This window comes from Dromiciops gliroides, chromosome 1, assembly GCF_019393635.1.
Source record: "Dromiciops gliroides isolate mDroGli1 chromosome 1, mDroGli1.pri, whole genome shotgun sequence".
Classification (NCBI taxonomy): domain Eukaryota; kingdom Metazoa; phylum Chordata; class Mammalia; order Microbiotheria; family Microbiotheriidae; genus Dromiciops; species Dromiciops gliroides.
The window spans coordinates 454,697,300-454,717,544 of NC_057861.1; positions in this window are offsets into that span (position 1 = coordinate 454,697,300).

Below are 20,245 nucleotides of genomic sequence, written 5' to 3' on the forward strand. Positions count from 1 at the left end.
CCTGGTGAAGCTCTATTAAGTTCCCTTTCTGCCTCTACAAAAAGGGTCTTTGTAGGAAACTCATTGACCAACCTGGATTTTAAAAACACACCTACAGAGGACAAAAGCAAAGATAAGTAATGGAGGATCAATGTAAAATTTGAATACAGACAGACCTTTAAGATTATTGTCAGTAGTACTTGATTCTTTGAAGTGAAGCTATTAAAAAATCTAAGGGAAATAGAGCAATCTATTTGAACCATTATTGAGGAAAAGAGAAAGATAAGAGGAGAAACAGAATTACTGCACAAGGTATATAAGATAATGAAAATAGAAAACAGAGAGAAGGCAGATATACTTAACCCTAGACTCTTTTCTTCATCTTCTGTAAATCTGGTAACCTCACCAGCTGTTTCCACTATAATCTCTATGTACATGACTCATTTATTCATTTATTTATTTATTCATTTATTCATTCATGTATTCCTTCCTTCCTTTAGTGGGGCAATGAGGGCTAAGTGACTTGCCCAGGGTAACACAGCTAGAAAGTGTCAAGTATCTGAGGCCACATTTGAACTCAGGTCCTCCTGAATCCAGGGCCAGTGCTTTATCCACTGCTCCACCTAGCTGCCCCCATGAGTCATTTATTTTACACACATACAAAGATATATAAATACATGTATATGCAGCATATATATACATGCATTATATCTCTATCTATCTATCTATCTATCATCTATGTCACCTATCACCTATCTTTCCCTTGAGCTTCAGTCCTGTAATCACAAATTACCTATCAGATTTGAACTGTATATTGCAAAGACATCAAAACCAATATGTACAAAACTGAATTTATTATCTTTCTAATCTCTCTTCTCTCCCAAATTTCCTTATTTCTGAGTTCTTTTGTTTTTTTGTTTGTTTTTTGGGGGCAATGAGGTTTAAGTGACTTGCCCAGGGTCACATAGCTAGTTAAGTGTCAAGTGTCTGAAGCCAGATTTGAACTCAGGTCCTCCTGAATCCAGGGCTGGTGCTTTATCCACTGCACCACCTAGCTGCCCCCCCCCCTTATTTCTGTCAAAGAGCTCACCATCCTTTCAGTCTCCCAGGTATGTAACCTTTGCATTATCTCTTGCTTCCCATATCCAATCAGTAACCTCTTGTCTAAATTATTACAGTGGCCTCCTAATTGATCTCCATATCTCAAGTTTCATCATTTGGTCATCCTATACATTGCTGTCAAAGTTATTTTGCTTATACAAAGATCTTATTGTGCTTGGAACTATGCAATTATTCCTTGTGGCTCCCTATTGCTTCTAAGATATTATATAAACTTCCCTTTAGCTTTTATTTTTTTTTGGACAATGGGGGTTAAGTGACTTGTCTAGGGTCACACAGCTAGTAACTGTCAAGTGTGTCTGAGCTTGGATTTGAACTCAGGTCCTCCTGAATCCTGGGCCAGTGCTTTATGCACTGTGCCACCTAGCTTCCCCCTTCCCTTTAGCTTTTAAAGACTTTCTCAGTGTGGCCACAATTCTATATTTCTGACCTCATTGGATATTTCTCCTCCTATTGTATTTTATGATCCACTCAAACTATGCTTCTCTCTGTTATTCCAAGCAGTAATCTATCTGCCCTCCACATATATTTGCATATGAACTCCCCCCACTCCTTACTTCTGCATCATGAAATCACTCTCTGCCTTGAAGATTTAGCCCAAGCACCTTCTTCTGCAAGAAGCCTATCCTGATTTCCTTGCAACCCCTACTCAAACTGTAGCTTATATTTAACTCATTTTTGACTTTTTAAAATACTTCTTCTGTATCATCTTATGCATGGACTCCTTGCCTTTTCTATTTGAATGTAACCTCCTTGAGAATAAAGTATTGCTTCATTCTGTATACCCGTATCCCTGGCAGCTAGCACAGTCCCTAGAACATACATGTAGCCTAATAAATGTTTGCTGATTGAAATCTTCTTGCACATTTTTTTGCCATGCTTGTTTACTTAATATGTATACACTTGCCACTAGTTATTTGATAACCTGTAGAAGAGAATACCTTTATCTATAAGGGAGGAGGAAATTTTTGTCACTTATTATTTTCTATTTTTGATTAAGTAAAATTAAAAACATTAGTGAGGGCTTGTAAATTATATGTTAGAATAGTTGCCTTCAACCTGGCATAGATCTCTTAGCGATCACTTGTGAGAAGGACCATGGGAGCTACATATATTAAACATCTTAGTAATGAACCACAGATGGACGATGATCTTGACACAGATATCAGTGGGAGGAGGAGTTTGGGGTTGAAATTCTTTGGTATTGTCAGTTATCTCAAATGCTTGCTAATACAAAAGTCTTCAACACAGAGGTCCTTCTGTGGACACTGTAAGCTACAAATCATGGAATTGTATAATCTCAAAAGAATCACAATGACAAGTTACCCAAAGTGCAAGGCAAAGATGCATAATGGGTATAATGTAGGGCACAGAACATTTACCAAGAATGATTTGTGTGAGAGAAATAACATAAAAGGCATCAGAGAATGTGTGTATAAATGGAAAATCAGGTGGTCATGTAAGAGCTGACACTGATGTATAGTTCTTTAAGGCACAGCAAGCACTGTGGGAGATTTATCTCATTTTGTCATATAGGACACAATACATGGACAATCCACGTGGTACATTGGTACCCTTAACATATCAAAAAAAAAAAAAAGAATGATAAAGAAGACTGTTGCCTTTATGGGAAATTTATAGAAAAAGCATAGGTAAGAATTTCCCAGCAAGTGACATACAAAGTACTATACCTATTAAATCATGTATTCATCAAAATATCCCTGATAAGTATCCCATATAAGTTTCCCTGGTAAGATTTTTGAAGACACACATCATCTGATAAGATTTGGGAGGTATCCTAGCCTCTTTGATTTTTATTTTATTTTTTGGTGGCTCTTCCTAAATGTTGGTACGCACCCTGTCTGGGAAGAACTTTTGTGTCAAAGACTTTTGAAGTAGCAAGCATTTGATTAAGTACAGACCTAGTAGTCCTAACTACAAATGATGTTTTTTTATCAAATCAAAGGGGAAATAACTGTGTTTGAGCTATTATTGGATGAGAAATATTAGACAATCTTTTTTTTTTTTTTTTGGCAGGGCAATGAAGGTTAAGTGACTTGCCCAGAGTCACACAGCTAGTTAAGTGTCAGGTGTCTGAGGCCAGTTTTGAACTCAGGGAACCCTGAATCCAGGGCTGGTGCTTTATCCACTGTGCCACCTAGCTTTCCCCAATATTAGACAATCTTAAAGAGATATTTAATGATTATACAAATCCAACTGGGGTTCAAAGTGTTGTCCACTTAAATAGCCTACTTAACAGAGCTCTAACTTTAAGAGCAGTCTCTAAATGTGAATAGATATAACAACAAACCACTTTGTCTTCCCATGTATATGAGGATATATTTTGTACAAAGGAAGCAGAAGTACATCATTTGACTCATGATTAATAGCATGTTTATGTGTATGGAGATAAAGAAATGTTGAAACCTGTTCATGCACAGAAATAGCTCTCTTCATATTAGTACTTCATTCACAAAGTGGTGACACTTGCATGGATATATGTGTATGTATATGTATATATATGTATATATGTTTTATTTTAATAATGGTTTCATTTCCACTCACCTTCATTTTCTAATCCTAAAAATCATTTATGAAAGAAGGTAGGCAAGTGTGTGTGTGTTTGTGTTTGTGTGTGTGCAGGGGGCAGGATGAAGTTTCTGGGTATCTTCTCTTCTCCCACTCCCCATTTTTGCTACCCCTCTCCCAAACACAGATTGCATCATTAGTATTTGAACAGCAAGCAAGAATCCAATCTGTGAATCTGAGAGCAGGCCTTGCCTCAGACCTTTGATGTCCTGTCACATGATGAGTTAAATCCTATGCTTCATCACATCAGGTTTTAATTTGCTACAATAGAAATAAATTACATACTGAGTAGAAGGACAGATAGTGTCTGTTTAATACCAATTTTCTGAAGTGGTTGGAGGCGGCATTCAAGTCAAATGATCAGGATCAGAAAATATTACAATTTGTCAGCTTTATTATGTTTCTGGTAATTTGCCATATTCATAATTTAGGTATTTAGGAAATTCTTGCTTGGAGGTCAGGCATTTATTGCCCTTGATGATAAGACTTTGTTCCTCAATGCAGTCTGGCCGAGGAGTAGTTAACATCATATGGGAAATGTTAATCCTGCCCCTCACAGGAATATTCAGCAATCTTGCAGTTTTAGACATGTTTCTAATTTCCTTTTAAAAGAAGCAAAGTGTAGCGATTAGAAAAGATAGCAAGTAGAATTATTTACAGAGTCATTTCATTAAGTCCTTGGACTCTAGTCATGTCTGAAGGAAATCTAGTTAAACAATTGCCACAAAATTCAGAAAACAACAACAACAGCAAAATACCCACCAGAAACTGGAATTTGTATTTCCAAGTCCATTTATGCTGAACAGTGGTGCAAATTCCTATGTTTCAGGGAAAATTAAGAGCATATGTTTCAGAATTCAGTTCTAATTTGCAATGAATTGCTTCAGTAAAACCACTTATATCAATATTGTTAATCTTAATGGTTTCAAGTGACCCATGTTTTAATAATCCAGACCATCAGTTGAGGGCAATTCTCTTTTCCTAATTAAGAATGTTTGACCACAAGAGGGAGTTCCTTGCCAACTGTTTACTTATCCTGAAAAGATATTGTGCACTGAAGTTACAAAGAAAAATAACACCAAATAGATCTAGTTCTTTCAGGGTTTTTAGGCCAACGAAGTCATCACAATTGATAGAAATACACACCCTTCAATGGATCTTTAAAAGGAAATATAATTTGCACTACAAAATTCAATTTTGAGGATAACATACCCATCTTTCTTTGAAAAAGAAATGATGCATCATGTATTTGAAAGTGGCTTCCAAATTTGCACCTGCAAAATTGCAAATGTGCCCATTTGTGTACAAAACCCACATTTGCACATGCAGAAGAGCATCAGAGGGCATATATTATGCTACTGTACAACTAATTTGGTTAATTTGCATGAGTAAAGATAGCTTTGTCTACATAAATTGATGCACATTCATATGCTGACTTTGGCACTATCAATGAAGGCATTGCAGGGTACAGATATAACTTATAAAACTATACAAATTAAATTAACACCTTTAGAGGGTAAGAGTTAGTACTCCAATAGTGGACTTCTTGAAATCCATATTAAGGTTATTTTCCCCATGATTAGGTAGGTGTACAATATACATAATAATTTCATCATATATTAGAAAATGAAATGTGCTTGCTATCTCATCACAATTCAAGTTATAATAATATGTAATTCAGAAGTATCCTAGTAAAATGTGCAGGGCTTGGAAATGATATTAGCATAATTAGGAAATGATATTAGATATGCAATGTTGTTCTATGTCTTTTTTTCATTTAAGGCAAAGTGTTAGGATTGTTTCATAACTTGTAAATTATTTCTTCAGAAGCTGCTTTCAGTGATGAGGATCCCAAAAGGAATATTGGATAGGAGAGTATCCAGTTCTTAGCAGCCAGGAGTTGGTCTCCAGATTCTCACAGGCCTCCTGTCAGCTCTCATTCCAAAGCACCTTTCTTTCTTTCTTATGATTAGAGATCGTCTCTCTGTCAGAGGACATTGCTTTTTGAAGAAAGGCACCATGGAAATATATAGAGAGAAAATTAATAAGTGTGCTGGTGGTAAGTGTGGTAATTTTGACAAAACTTACTTGGAGAAAAATACTATATTGTGCATCTGTTCCTGGTGTGCCTTGATGGTTCAAGTTATAAATCTGTGATACGGGAGAAGAAAATTCCAGTAATTTTTTAAACTGCCTCCTCCTACCCCCTCCTTTGATTCTTAGAATTCTATTATTTTAAAGTATTTTGGACACATTTTTACCACATGAAGTTGTGCATTATTAAAGAGGATTTCTTTTAGTGTAACTTGAACTGGTAAGAAAGGAAATCCAGTCCCCCTGTGACTCAAGCTGAGCTTTTAGCTTTCCTTAGGGGTTGTGCCCCCACCTGGTCACAAGTCAACCGTGAGAAGGAAGAAAGGGATAACACATTTGTCAGGTTCTGTCAATCAGAACACAGGCATAAACATAGATACAGACATATTTTAGACAATTTTAATATGAAGCAGAATTATACATACATTTATATATATATATATATACACATACATACATAATCACTGTAAATGATTGATTTAAAACTTGTCCTGATTCCCTCAGAAAGAAGATATCAGATAGCCATAAACCCTAAAAACAAAGCTTCTAATGAGTTTAGTTGGAGGTAGGAAAATTTTATCATTCCCCCTATGGTAGCAGTAAATAAAGTTTTACCCTCTTTTAGACTATAGAACACCCTGGATTGGAGTTTTTGAAACTATAAATCAGGTATTTTCCACTACGTATATCATCATCATTGCCAATACCACCGCCACCATTGTAATTTATTATTATACCATGCTTTTAATCATAAATTTCACTTATGTGCTCTATCATGTATTAGGTTAAGCAATAATCTCTCTATTATTAATAATTATTTACTATATTGTTATGTATTTCTTACTAACTTTAGTTAAATGATAGCACTATGAATGATTAAAAATGTTATGTGTATTTTATCATTAAACACTAATCTCTCCATATATTTACATATAGATATATCATATTACATGTGAATAATATGTGATTCCATCAGAGAGGGGAACTCCCAGAGCTTCAATTCTCTTTATCACAAATATTATAAATTATCTATGAATTAGTATAGAAGTCCTAGGGGTTTCCAAAGGCACTAAGAGGTCAGAGGGCCCTTAAAACTAATATTAAGCTAAAAAATACAGTTTTCCTGTTCCTTAGTCCAATATTCTGCTGGGGGATATTAACACTATACATATACTCACCTGGGCAGGCACACCCACATTTAACTTTCTCTAGGTTTAAGTTGTCACAAGTATTTGTCTTCACATTAGAATATGAGCTCTTACAGAGCAGAAATTATCTTACATTTGTATTTCTATTACCAGCACTTAGAGTAGCATATTGCAGAAGGAAATGCTTAATAAATGTTTTATTCAACTGTCCATTCATTTATCTATTCATTATAAATTCACAGAAAAATATTAGAATTGGAGTAGTACTAAAAACCTCAATAAAAACTATAGCTATTTTAAACATTCTGTTACAGATATTTGGAAACATCTAGCTAAAGAAATGACCTTTTAAACTTTTCATCTGAACATTTATTAAAATATAGAAAAATCTGTAGCATTATCATGAAGGAAGTAACATAGTTATTCATTCAACAAGCTTCTTTGTTTTGATGACTCACCCAAATAATGAGTATACTTATGTAAATGGAGACTTCTTTATATTATTCTAAAGAAGAACAATGATACATTATAGGCCCTAAAATGTTCTAAGGACCTATTACAGAGCTGAGATAAACCTTCTAAGCATATACGATGCCTAATCCTATGTTCTTTCCAGGACACATCCTAACTTTGGAACTGAAATGTGAAGTCGTAATATTTTTGTGTCTATTATTATTATTTATTATTATGAATTATTCATTCCTGGTGGCATTATGACACATTTAAAAACACATAAAATGCAAAAACAAGACCTGGTCAAGTGAGAGTTTAATAGGTAGTTTTCCCTGCACCAACTCTCAAACTAAAAGCAACATGCAGCAATACTGTGTTCCAAATAGAGGTCAAGGGAACCTGTTTCTTCAGGATTTAAAGAATTTGGATAAATGCCAATGAGCTAATGAAAAAAAGATGGTTGAGAATGTGGCAAAATACCAACAGGCCTACACTGGACTGAGGGCTTCAGTTAATATTGCAGAAAGCTATCTTTAATACCTATTGGATGCCCAGCAGGAAGAGCAAGGCTGGGATTAGAGATAATGATACTTGTTGGAACTGCAGGGAGGCGAAAGAGAAAGCTATAGACCTCCTCTGGTTTTGTAAAAGCATATTGGGGAGAAGCTCATATTCAGGAGAACATGATACCTAACAGTGATATACCTAACACTCCACGTATTTCTTTTTCTCTTTTATGTTACTAGGAGGCAGCTATTTCACATTTAAATAACTTGTTGTAATACTGACAATAACGAGGACAGTCAGAGATCCTATAGCATAGTGTCTCTAGATCTCTGTCTTCCTTATATTCTTACTTCCTTTGCCCTAGTGCAGGCTTTTACTGCTTTATCCCTGGACTTCTGAAATAACCTTTATTTTTATTTTTGTTTGTTTTTTGGCTGGGGGGTGGGCAATGAGGGTTAAGTGCCTTGCCCAGGTCACACAGCTAGTAAGTGTCAAGTGTCTGAGGGCAGATTTGAACTCGAGTCCTTCTGAATCTAGGGTTGGTGTTTTATCCACTAAGCCACCTATTTGCTGCCTGAAATAACCTTTAAACTGGTTCATTGCCTATCATCCTTTCACTGACTTCTCCCCCTGACCCCATACCCTAAACATTTTATACTTTTTCTAAACCAATGTTGTTATTGTAATATTATCCTTTTAAAAGACTTTGTCTCTTTACTTATGTCAAATAAAATCCAAGAACTTTACCTTACAAGTTGAGATATTCACAGCCTATGACAATCTGGCACCAAACTAACTTTTCAATGTTATCACCCCTATCTCTCCTACATGAACTCACTGCTACTGTTTTGCATTACTTATCAGTTACTTCACAGCCTGACTTCTCTGTATCCATGCTAATTTTTGTGTTGTTTTCCCATCTTAAATAACCTTGTCTTCCATCTGCATTGGTAACAATCCTAGCCTTCAATTCATAGCTCAAAATGGCAGGGTTTTTTTTCCCCCCATTATGCCTTGGCCAATCACTCCAGCTGAGGATATAGTTAGTGATTAGAGGGCTTATCCACGAGCTAGGAACATCTGAATTCAAATTCAGGCTCAGGAAGTTACTAATAGCTACATAACCCTGGGCTAGTTACTTAACCTCAGTTTGCCTCTTTTCTCAAATGCAAAATGGGGATATTAATAGGATCTACTTCCCAGTGTCATCATGAGGATCAAATATAATATATGTGAAGTGCTGAGCTCGGTGACTCAGACATAATAGGTGCTAAATAGAAGTGTGATTTCTTCCTTCATTCTCTGCATTCCCATAACACTTAATTTAAGTTATATTATGACATTGTTGCACCTTACTCTGTCAATATCCTATCATCTTACCTGGTAGATAAAAATGTCTTGACTCAGAGGTTTTTGTGTTTAACTTTACACCTAGCACTCCATGACTATTTGGAAAATGAATGTATAGTATCCCTTCTAAAATAGCTAGTGTAGTGAAATGAGTTTATTAGAAAAGTCAGAAAGTTACCTTTTGTTTAAATGAGTAGAAGCTGTCAGTACCAAATTCCCAAAGAATTTGGAGTCAGCCATAAAACATCCTTGGAGTTCACTTGAATTATACAACCAAAGAAGTCTTTAATTATCTAAATGATTAGATTGGGCATGAAATCTTCTAAATCGCAAGAGAATTCTCTTCTTCAGTTTCATTTTAAAATCTCTATGGAACTGAATTCCATCTAGCTGGGTGTTAGAATACCAACAGTTACTATAGAATCAATACGTATGATGATAGAGATTTTTGAGACCTTATAGAACATTTTAAATGTCAGAAGACTTAGGACCAGATGGGTGATACACACACACACACACACACACACACACACACACACACATATTTATTTGGGGAGGGGCTGGGCAGTGAGGGGTTGACTTGCCCAGGGTCACACAGCTAGTAAGTGTCAAGTGTCTGAGGCCACATTTGAACTCAGGTCCTCTTGAATCCAGGGCCGGTGCTTTATCTACTGTGCCACCTAGCTGCCCCCAGATGGGTGATATTACGAGTCAGTTGTCACATAGCTAGTTAGTAGGGAATCAGGAACTAGAATCCTAGCCTCCTGCTTTCTAGTCATATCAGTACTCATTCTAGGCTACCATGAGTTCAGCTAATCATGTCTGAAATTCAATGCTCGAGATAAAATGCACATCTATTTCAATGTTAACCTTTGAAAGGTAAAGGATTCAGTGAAATGTGCAGGAATGATTAGAATTTGGGTGTTAAAAGTTTTTTTATGAAGACAATTTTTTTCTTTTCTATTGACTTCATTCTAAGGGCTCCCAAACATTTACATTCAGAGCTTTCTTTATTCATATAGCTGGTGAATGGTTGTTCTGATTCTTTTTGCTTAAAAGACTCATACTATGCATGTATATTTTTATATATGTACACCAACAGCATTAGAGTTCTCAACAAACCAAATAAAAACTCTAAAAAGTTAACAATGAGCATCCCTTTACAAAATGAAAAAGAAACCTTATAAATATCATTGATGTTGATCACCATTAGTCCATGTTTTAGCAGTAAAATATATAGACATGTGAAGGAATGCATATGCAGATGGCATTATATCTTAAGAAATTGCTCCTAAGGGAGGTCATGCTTATATTAGTACGTAGCCAAGAAGACCAATACATGTTCCACAGTGCAAATAGTGTTCTTTGCCTCTGAAATGCAGTTGCAGGTTGGGAGATCCTGTTATTTGCAACTCTGCCTCTTTATCTCACCTTTAGCCTAAAGCCTTTGCCCCCTTGCTCCCTGTGGTGTCTTGCCAGCCTGTTCTGACTGCTGCAGCTGTTTGCCAACCTTCCCTTACTATGTAACACTGATTAAAGTTATTCTTCAGTGCTGATCCCTAACACAGTACATCTTTGAGGCTAAGACCTGTGGTGAAGAGCTGTGTGTGTGCTTCATGAAAAGCTGTTATGATGCAAGCTGTTGGCAAAATATTTACTTCAAATGACTTTCTTGGAAAGTTTTTCAAGTACTAGGATTTGTTGAAAAATGGCATTGAGATTCTTGTATTAGATAAAACACAATTAACAAATTAAAATGATTGCGCCAATGACAATTTTTCTAGTTTTGCTTCTTGAATTGTAAAAAAAGAATCAAATGCCAAATTCCTCAAAAGTCCATCCACGAAAAAAGAAAAAAAAAAAAAAGAAAAGTACCCACACCATGATTTCTTTGTTAAAAGAGTAGAAATGCTTTCCTCCTTCTAAAATATGGCTGAACCAATTTGAATCCAATTTTGTAATTAAAAATTGCTCCCCCACTGAGAACTTGTAGTAATGTTTCATCCAAAAGCAGATTATTACTGCCAAATTATAAACCCCTGAAAAAGAAAAGGGGGGGGCATTATAAATGGAAACACCCACACAGCCTTAAGTACAATATAGCAGTGCAAACAGCATTGCTCTAATGACAGTAATCCTGCTTGGCTTAGCTGTATTCATGCAAATGACAATTTAGTACAGATGTGGCACAAATTTGCATGGTTAATGGCATAGTTTTTTTGTCCTCTTCTACTTCTCTATCATATGATCAGCTGTTAGGCTTAACATTACAAATTCCATGTGCAGTTCCTAACATTAGTGGAAGCATAAGGCTGGTAGTTTCCTTGTCAGTATTTTAACTAAAACAGAGGAGAATACTCAAGTACAAAAAAAAAAAAGCCTGGGGTGGAAAATAGAGCAGGTGGTGGTTATGGTGGCAGCAGCAGCAACATGGGTGGTGGTGGTGATGTGGTGGAAGGTAGTGGATAATAAGTAGCCTAACCTTCTTTCTTATAAATGATTCCCTTTCAAAGGTGATTCTGAAATTGAATTATTTTTAAATTACCACATCACCTCAATAGCTTTGCCTCTGTCTTAACTACATCTCCAGGAGATTCCACATGTACATTCAATTCACATAATGACTTCCTAGCTAGATTTATGTGTGCATCTCCCTACATGCTATCTGAAAATCTGCATCTCAATGGACAAAGGAAACATTTCCATTAATTGAAAGCTTTGATGACAGCTGATATGTTGCATATTGACAGAGCAGTCAATGGAAGTAGCTATTCCACACGTAAAATATTATTCTTATTACTTAATGTTTCTTAAATGCCAACATTGTGCCAGCATAAAACAGTGTGCCCTGTAGGAAGTAGAAAAAGTGGATCAGTTCCAGCCAAAAAAAATGTAATATGCTTTCTGGCTTTCCAATTTCATACTCTAGGCATATAGATTCAGATCACTTCAAGACTCCATTCCATGGTGAACAAGCTATTCTTACACATTCAAAAATAATACTGCAATATCATGCATTGATTACTTGGTATTAATGTAGGGATGCTTTTTTCCCCTTTCCTTTTTTATTGTTTTGGTCATGAGTGGCAGGAATTTCATTCTAGTGATGCCTTTGTTGTGCTTATGTGGTTCAGTGCTTTTCTGACTCTAGATATTTTCAGCTTAAAATTGAAAGAAGAGGCAGTACTTAACTAGAGGCAGAACGAGCAAATTCACTGATGCTCCAATTCTTTCTTCATTCTATTATACAATGAATCAATTACCATTTATTAAATATCTACTAAGTTCCAGGTCCTCCTAGGCAATGGTGATGTAAAGAAAAAAAAAAGTTTCTACCATTAAGGAACTTACATTCTAATGAGAGAAGAAAACATGTCCATATAAAATCATATGCAAAATATTTATGTCAATACAAGATAATTTTGTATGTGAGATGTCTTCAAAGGTTTTACAAATTTTCACAATACATAAATGTTAGCTATTCATTATTTTTAAGTTTTCCTACCTTCCTTCCTTCCTCCCTTCCTTCCTTCCTCCCTTCCGTCCCTCCATCCCTCCCTCCCTCCCTCCCTCCTTTATTCTTTCTCTCCCTTCCTTCCTTCCTTTTTTCCTTCCTTCCTTCTTACCTTCTTTTTCTGTAAAAATTTGTCCTCTAGGGGCAGCTAGGTGGCGCAGTGGATAGAGCACCGGCCCTGGAGTCAGGAGTACCTGAGTTCAAATCTGGCCTCAGACACTTAACACTTACTAGCTGTGTGACCCTGGGCAAGTCACTTAACCCCAATTGCCTCAATAAAAAAAAAAATTGTCCTCTAAAAAATAAAAAGAAATTTGTCCTCTGTTAAAATATAAATACCCTAGTATGAATGACTCATTAGAGATGACCAGAAATTTATATATTATTGGGAATAAATTCCATTTTTGAACCCAGATATTGTTAGAGGGTTACAAATAACATGATGATCACAAGCACCTGAAATGATACAGGTGAGAGAATGCTACTGAGAAGGGAAAAGGCCAAGAAAAGGGTAGACTAGGGGGACTAAAGACATACCAGTTACTTTACAATTTTGTCCAGAGACAGTCTTCATCATGCTTTTTAACCAGAAACTGTATCATAATTAGAAACTGAATTATAACAGCAATCAAATTACATAATTTCCCTTAGAAATTAATGAGATAGTAGATTTTGTAGTGTAGTCAACTTTAAGTCCTATAACTGAAGGTGTAAAGAAGAAAATTTAGCAGATACTAAGTACTGAGTCCATCTTCCCTATCTCTTTGTTACCTAGCAACAGTTCCTCAGTTCCATGGGGATGGTCTTTCCTTCCTCTTCTGTTTCTCCTAAACCTATAAGGACAAAAACTGAAGGTATCTGTACCATCTCTTCTCTCACCTAGAGTTGCCATAATAGCCATTCTTCTAACTTTCATCTTGCCCTTATTTGAAGAGTCATAGAGATATAAAAAAAGAGTACTCACTTTCTGCCTAAGACCCAATGCTGACAAACATTCTGTTGGGAACAAGTAGGTAATGTATGAGGACATTTTCCTTCTTTCTGTTGTATAAAGAGAATAAGGTTATCAAAATGACTACATATACATGTTGATGTATGGTCTCCAACTTAAATGAGCAGAATGAAAAAAAATGTTAAGTAAAAAAAAAAAATCCTTGTTTACCTTTATCATGTTTGTATAGTGCCAAATATTGAGAAAAATAATGTTTTACAAAATACCAATCACCAAGATGTTTAAAAACTATGTCGCAAAGGCCAGATATTCAAAAGTTTGGAAACATCCAGATTTTAGCCTGAATTTTATAATCATCTTTATGTAGACCAAACACTCAGATTTTTTTTTTTCAGTGTTGACCCAGATGTTTAGCTTTTGTATAGGTACTAGCTACTCATGAGTAAAATTTAAGAAGGGGTATACATGGCTGAACTGGAATTTGTCATTTTCTTTAAAAAGGAAAAAGAAAAAAAATTCTAAGTAGAATAGTGTAGTTATTTCATAGAAAATATAGCAGTGATTGACAAATAAAAGGATTAATGTTATATTATTCTTGTTTGTTTTTTTAGTGAGGCAATTGGGGTTAAATGACTTGCCGAGGGTCACACAGCTACTTAGTGTTAAGTGTCTGAGATCGGATTTGAACTCAGGGCCTCCTGACTCCAGGGCCAGTGCTCTATCCACTGCGCCATCTAGCTGCCCATGTTATATTATTCTTACTGTCTTTATTACTTTGAGGCTATTCCCAAGTTACAAAAATAACCTGTACCTGCATTATGTCAGATATTTGAATAATATAAAGTGATGCAGGCAATTATCAGGATATGTCCAAATACTAGAGTTTTGAACTTGTGCAATTAAAAGACCTCAATAGCACATAATTTATTGAATTTTCACTCATTCTGTGGATATTTTACATCCCTCATAGGACATGAAAAATGTACCTACATGTCTATTGTATGTATCACCAAAAGGTTCTAAGCAATTTCATTTTAACATCTTTTACCTTGTTGCCCATGCTTTCAATTATTTAAAACTTCTAGAATGTTCAAATCAGTTGCATACCAATGTTTATATTATAAAAACAATTTTAGCAATAATTTTACTTTTTGATATTTTAACATAAAAGTAAATAAGGATTGAAGAATTGTTTTTTCTTTGCTCTGACAACATTAAAGCAGAAGTATGAAAATATTCAGGGCTCTTATTTTGGTACTTGTTCCTTTCCTTGCTTTCTCAGTTCCTACTTTTCACTGTCTTAATGAACACTCTTGGAGAAAGTCACAGTCTTTTCATCTCTATTATTGTATTAGTTTATTTCAACTGGGACCTCAAAATCATCTCTTTTTTCTCTGATTGACTTTCTATCATACCTTACACAGAAGTTAGGGCAGCTAGGTGGCACAGTTGAATAGAGTACCTGACCTGAAGTCAGGAAAACACCTCTTCATGAGTTCAAATTCATTCTCAAACATTTAGTTGCTGTATGACCCTGAGCAAGTCACTTAACCCTGCTGGCCCCAGTTCCTCATTTGTAAATGAATTGAAGGACATAGCAAACCACTCTAGTATCTTTATCAAGAAAAAAACTCAAATGGGATCACAAAGAATTGGACACAACTAAAAAATGCTTCAACAACAACACAAAAGTTATTGCAAATATTCTCTTTTTTTTTTCAGATTTCCTTTGTCTACCTCTATCTCCTTCCATTTCAGCAGTCTTGCCTCCTTTCTTTGAACTTAGAACATAAATGCCATCCATCTTGAGCTCCCTCTTCATTACTATTCTGCAATTCAAAATTCATCATTCATCTTCATCATCCACCATTTTCTCTTAATTTCTCCAGGCACTGAAGAAGGCATATATCTTCTCCTTCTTTTGGGGGTGGGGGGTGGGGGTGGGGGCAATGAGGGTTAGGTGACTTGCCCAGGGACACACACCTAGTAGCAAGTGTCTGCAACCAAATTTGAACTCAGGTCCTCCTGAATCCAGGGCCAGAACTTTATCCACTGCACCATCTAGATGCCCCCGTATGCCTTCTTCTTAAGAAGATTCCATTCCTACTCAACACTTCCTTTGGTCTCTCTTTATCTATTGGCTTCCTCAAACATGCCCAGGTTTCTGCAATTTTTAACATCTTTCATTTAACTCAGACATTCTCTCAAATGATTATCCTGTGTTCCTTTTCCCCTCTCATAGCCAAATACCTATAAAGGATTGTTTATGTTCATTTTCTCTATTTCATTACACCTATTCACTACTTATTCCCTTGTATTCTAGTTTATGACCCAACTAAGAAATTGACACTGTTCTCTCTAAAGTTGCAAATCATCTGTTAACAGATAGACTTTTCTTAATCTCCTTCCTTTTTTGTTTTGAAGCTTTTGCTTTGCCAACCACCTTTTCCTCCTAGATAGTAAGTCTTCCCTTGGATTTTGAGACCCTACTCTTTCTTTGTGTTTCTCCTATCTGAATACTCTTTAGTCTCTTTTGTTATAATACTATGGCATCATCCTCTTCTTCCTCCTCCTTCTCCTCCTCTTCATCCTTATCTTTTCTCTGATACCACAGTCTTCTCAAAGCTTTCTCTTGGGTACCAAGCCTCTTCTGGGATGCTTACTCAGCTGGGTTCCTTAGGTATTTTGTTCTTTTGCATTAGTAGTGGGTCTCTTCTCTAGTTGTTGTAAAGTCATTCCAATCATGTCTTCATGAAATAATTTGAGGTTTTCTTGGCAAAGATACTGGAGTTGTTTGTCATTTCCTTCTCCAGTGGATTAAGGCAAGGAGAGGTTAAGTGACTTGCCAGGGTCATAAAATTGGTATATGTCTGAGGAAGCATTTAAACTCAGGTTTTCCTAATTTCAGACCTAGCTCTATATCTACTGCACTACCTAGCTGCCTTCCATATTTACCTGGGTCACAATTCTTGAAGCTGCTTCCTGTCTTGTTTATCTGTATTTCTGTATCCATATCTGTTTAGAGTGTATGTCTCCATTCACCAATAGGTGTAGTATATGCTAGTGTTCCTGTTCAAAGCTACATGGCTGATGTGGGGCAGAAGCAAGCAAGAGAAATTCTATTCTATCTCTCCTGAATCCTCTTTTGGTAACTGATCCTTGAGTAACTCTACTTCTTCAGGGATTAACTATTTAAAGGCCTCAGAAGCATTGGCAAATACGTCTTCTCTTTATGTTGTTAACTTCTTAACTCAATCAGAGAAGTTTTCATATTTAAGAAGGGGATCAAGGTACACATATTTTCTTGACACATAAATTTGTCAAAAACTAGTCAGCTGTGACTTTATGAACTGAAGTGAGAAGATAAACTCCTTTTACACACATGCACATACACACACACACACGCATACACATACACACACACACACACACACACACACAAAAATACCCACACACAGAGAAATCTTTTGGTGCTATAAATAGACAAAAAAATAGCTCTAGAAAAGATTCAAAGATACTGAGTTGAAGAAGACAATATTTGCACAGACAAATAAGTAAAAGGTATTTTGAGGAAGGAAAGAACATTATTACCATGGGGGGAATCAGAAAAGACTTCTCTTAGAAAGTGGAACTTGGACTGACCCTTGAAGAAAGCTAAGAATTCATAGATAAAGAAATAAGGAGAGAAGTGTGGATTCTAAGCACAAGAAACAGCCTATATACAGAAAGGAGGGCATGGGAAGCTGAGTTTAGAGAAGATTAAGGCGTTGTGTTTGGAATAAAGAGTATGTGGATGGGAATAATGAGACATCTGGAGAGGTAGATTGAAACTATCCTATGCTAGACTCTTACCCTTCACATTTTCCCTTCCATTAGATCACTGATCTTCCCTTCAATTTTCCCTACTTCCCTTCCCTTCTTTTTTGTATTTCTCTTTTCCATTTGCCATAACATTTGTTATTGAAGTACCTATGCATTTGGGCAATACTGTTGCATGTTAATAGCATTGCCACATTAGCAGTTAAATTGATTTGAAACATTTAAATATGTGACTATGTTTAATAATATGTTATAAAGTAATGGAATGGCTTGCCTATTTCCAAAGATTGAAAGCATACTATAACTCTGTCTATGGCAATAACAGGCCTAGATTTCTATCCAATATAAATCATGCAATTATAGAGGAACGTAATATGGTCCATGTAATGAGCTCTCTTTGTCCTAGCTACAGGCTACTGAATACTGGCCCCTTGTGGCTACTGCTACTTCAACAATTTTCTACAACCCATATTATTTATGTGGAATCTTTCCCCACCCACACTCCAAATCCACCTATCTTCCTGATTTGACTAATTCAGTTATGGATACCACTTTCCAATAACTGAAGCTTCGCTATCTCAGAATCATCTATATTGTTATTTCTCTTGCCAAAAACCAATCATACCTATCCCCTTCTTTTTTGCTAACCACCCTTGTTCATGCAATCAGTTTTTACCTGGACTATTGAAATAACCTAATAATTGATCTCTCTGCCTTCAGTCTTTTACCACTTCAGTGAATCATAGATATTACTGCTGAAATACTATTTTCAAACCACAGTTGTGAGCATGCCACCCATCTGTTCAGAAAACATCATTGGTTCCATATTCCCTCTAAGGCAAAATACAAAGTTATCTCTTTGGCATTCAAAGCCATTGACAATTTAATTTCAATCCATTTTTCTAGACTGATTTCATATGAGTGCCCCCTTACTCAATGTTTCTTCCAGCCAAAGAGGCCTATGTGCTCTTTTCTATACACGGTTTTATACTTTTTCAGATTGTGCCCCATGCCTTAGGGTTCTGTTCTGCCTCTCTTCTACCTCTTCGAACCCTTGGTGCTTCTCAAGATTCAGCTTACTTTCTACCTCCTGTATTAGGCCTTTTATGAACTCTAGATTTTTAAAAAAATAATCTTTCTTCTTATTATTCAGTTAATAAGTATCAACAAATATGAACATTTCCATATTCAAAGAACAAAAAAAGGGAATTATATGTGAAACTGTAAACTTTATATAGTTTTGTTCTTTGAATATAACTTGGTACTTCTACTGCAACTTTCCTCTGTATCCCCTTCTGAAATTCCTATTAAAAAAGGTTCATTTATGCCCTTTTCTTTTTTGCATTTCAGTATCATATTCACTATCAATAGCATTCCCTCCCCCAAATATTGCTAAATCCCACCTCCTCAAAAGAACCATAAATAAAAGTCTTCCCTTGTACTCAAGAAGTATATTCAGGGAAAACAAACTCACATATTGAATATATTTGCAAATATGTTTCATTCTGCATCTATAGAAAATTTCCTTTCTGCCAAAAGGTAGGAAACCTGATTTATCACTAATCTTTGGGAATTATAAATGATCATTATGTTAATAATAATTTTTAAGTCACTATTTTTGTTTTACAATGTTATAGTCACTAAGCAAACAGTTCTTTTGGTTTTACTCACTTTACTTTATATCAATTCATACAAATCCTTCTAGGTTTCTCTGATTTTGTTCCTTTCATAATTTCTTTTAAACAATGATATATTATTACATTCATATGCTGTATTTTTTCTGACACTTTCTAATTGTTACCTACTTTGTTACTAGCTGTTTATGATAGCAAAAAAGTACTAGTTTGAATATTTTTGTGCATAAAGATTCTTCCTTTTTAACTTTGACCTCTTTAGGGTATAAGCTAAGAAGTGGCATGACTGGATCAAAGCTTATTCACAGTTTAGTGACTTTGCAGTTTAATTTTGAATTATTTTCAGAATGTTTGGGCTAGTTCACAGCTCTGCCAACAATGTATATATATTTCTGTCCTCCCAAACCTCCTCCAACAATTGTCATCTTCCCTTTTTTTTTTTTGTTTGTTGTTGTTTTTTTCTAATCTGTTACATGTGAGCTGGAACTTGAGAGTTGTTTTAATTTATATTTTTTGTGAATTGGAATTTTTTTCATATGATGTCTGATAGTTTGCCTTTCGTCTTTTGAAATCTGTCAGTTCATATCTTTTGACTATCTATTTGTTCCTGTATGCCAGTCAGTCAATAAGTATTTATCAGGTACCTACTATGTGTCAGGTTCTGTACTAAGCAATGGAAAAACAAAGACAAAATACAGTCCTTGCCCTTAAGGAGCTCACAAACTAATCAGGGAGAACAACACGTAAGCAATTATGTACAAATTAGCTATTTATATCTATTGTGTATATTATGGATAACAAATTTTTTTTCAGAGAAATGTGCTGCAACTATTTTATTCTTTAACTTTTCCCTTCCTAATTTTAGCTCCATTCATTTTATTTATGAAGAAACTTTCCTTTTTTTTAATTATCAGGTATATACATTTAGTGTCCTGTGATTCTCTGAAATCCTTGGTTGGTTAAGAAGTCTTTTCTTTGTAGTTGGGAAAGGCACCATGTTCCTTACTTCTCTAATATATTTTTGGCATGTCTTTATATAATTAGAATTTCTATATATTTGGGGTTTATTTTGGTATGTGGTATGACA